This window comes from Mizuhopecten yessoensis, unplaced genomic scaffold (assembly GCF_002113885.1).
Source record: "Mizuhopecten yessoensis strain PY_sf001 unplaced genomic scaffold, ASM211388v2 hete_36056790, whole genome shotgun sequence".
Classification (NCBI taxonomy): Eukaryota; Metazoa; Mollusca; class Bivalvia; order Pectinida; family Pectinidae; genus Mizuhopecten; species Mizuhopecten yessoensis.
The window spans coordinates 1-2,151 of NW_018483135.1; the positions used below are offsets into that span (position 1 = coordinate 1).

A 2,151-nucleotide genomic window follows, 5' to 3' on the forward strand; every position below is an offset into this window, starting at 1 on the left:
TATTCTTTTGTGTTATTTAGTATTGTTATATGACCAGGGCACATGTACAATGCAGTGTAAAACAAAAAGACAAGACATTCCAGAGTGACATTGGCCCCCACTGTTGTAAGATCTTCATTACTTCTATATAAGTGTCATCTTCCTATTGCTGCAATTGACATTATCCTTTCAAATGGATCAACAGATTTCCGTCAATCATATTTTTCTTCTAAATCCAGCAGCTTGAAGCTTGAATTGAAATTTGAGAAAGATCTGAAACTAACTTTCCAAGTAAAAGTGATCACACTAAACATATATATATATACTTCAACAGTCAAAATTCAAGATGTCTGTCTACTGGTGGCCATTTTTTCAATAAAGCGAGTCAAGAGGAGCCTATATTTTGATAGGAACTTACAAAATACCTTTCTTAGAAATAATCATAAACAAATTATTATCCAGTCAGTCTACAGTATAACATACAAAAAAATCGTGAAAGAATTCATTATTACTGACAGATGATGGAAGCTGCACCTTTGCAAAAGCTCACAGACACTTCAACGAATGTCATTTAGGTGAGCTAAAAACAAGCACTTATAACAATGAATAGAAAAAACATTCAATCATAAAAGTTTGTCAGTATTTTTATTTTAGACATCACAAGGTATGGCTCTCACATCAATACAAAAAGTAACAACCGTTTGACAAACCAGTTGTCTCCACTTACAAATGTTTAAAATCTACCACTTCACACATTCTTATACTTCTCATACGTTACAGAGTACATACAAAATTCTCAGTGATGAGAAGCTGATTCTGTCCCTCAATACAGGGAAATGTATGGTATATACAGGAATGAAGTGATCTCTTTGTTAACATTAACTGTGTAAAGAGACCACCTTAGGCATGAGTACAGTTGGCCATATGCTGTTTAATGGTCCTTAGTGGAATGATGTAGTCTTCCCTTGTTTTACTACATAAACCCTGGCCAGTGTTTAACAGAGATGATCAGCACCATACACCTATACACTTGTAACAGCTGGGCTGCTGCATATAATAGTCTGACTACCATTTAACATATGCTTAACAGGTGTTTATCTGGTTCTTCGTCACACTATTACTGTTCCTAGGACCTTAAAGTTCTAGAGGAAGCTCACATCACCAGAATATTCTGAAAATGGTCCCTTTGTGGTCCTGGAGAATGAATGTCATCTGCAGTGTACCACCTTATTCACTTGTCAATCAGTGTTCCTTTGGGTCTCTTTTTGGCTTCCTCAGCCTAAAATATGCAAAGTCAACAATGGGTGAAACTACCAATAAAGGCAAAACAGTACATGTATAATATTCTCGAAGATTTCAATATCAATACCTTATTCCTCAAATAACTTTTTCCGCATGGAATCGAAGTGCTGTCTACAGCATAAGCCATTTTTTTAATTAGTTGGGGCTAACAGAAAAATACATTCATCAAAGGCTTTCCAAAGATATCAAAGGGTTATTAAACAATTCTGGATTTCATTATGTGTTAAACGAAATATAAGTCATGAAAACTTTACCTCTTCCATCATCTTGCGTTTGGTCATGCCTTTCCTGATCAACTGTTTCTCTATTACTCTGGCATTAGCAGCATAGGAATCAGCTATTTCTTTCTGTGGATAGAAAGATCAATATGAAATGAAAATAAAGTATTAATGTAAAGCAAAACAATGAGAAAATCACCTACTTTTACACAGGTATTGAACAAATTATCTCCCTTCTAATATCACATTTATCAATTGTTTTGACAATGTCATTATAAATTCATAGATGTGCTTCTAACAGACCATCATTTATGCTATTAACAATATTTTATTAGTCTGTTTAAATAAAATGACCTTTTTGTGGACATTTCACATTTATCATGATCTAAGACAGAACCCAATTTGATTAAGATCAACTGAGGGCGTGAAATAATTTATTACGCACAAATGATCAAAGTTTCATCAGGTCAACTACATGTAGACTAACATAATCAGTGTTTAAAATAGTTCTGAGATAAATATGACATGGTTCATTTTGCATATGCCCTTCTAAGTATTCTTATTGATAAACCTATGCTAAGCATTACCCGTGCTTAAGCTACAAAATAAAATAAATAAATATACAACATTTGATATAGTGCCCTATCTAGCT

General features: G+C 33.7%; 1 long non-coding RNA gene across 1 annotated transcript; it reads right to left on the reverse strand.

Annotated features, from left to right (window-relative positions):
- Positions 1–607: 607 nt before the first annotated feature.
- On the reverse strand, positions 608–1,648 carry LOC110444191. The gene is made up of 2 exons (XR_002462209.1): positions 1,536–1,648; positions 608–1,258 (listed from the first exon to the last, which is right to left on the reverse strand). It is a non-coding gene; the product is annotated as an uncharacterized LOC110444191 (long non-coding RNA).
- Positions 1,649–2,151: the final 503 nt, after the last annotated feature.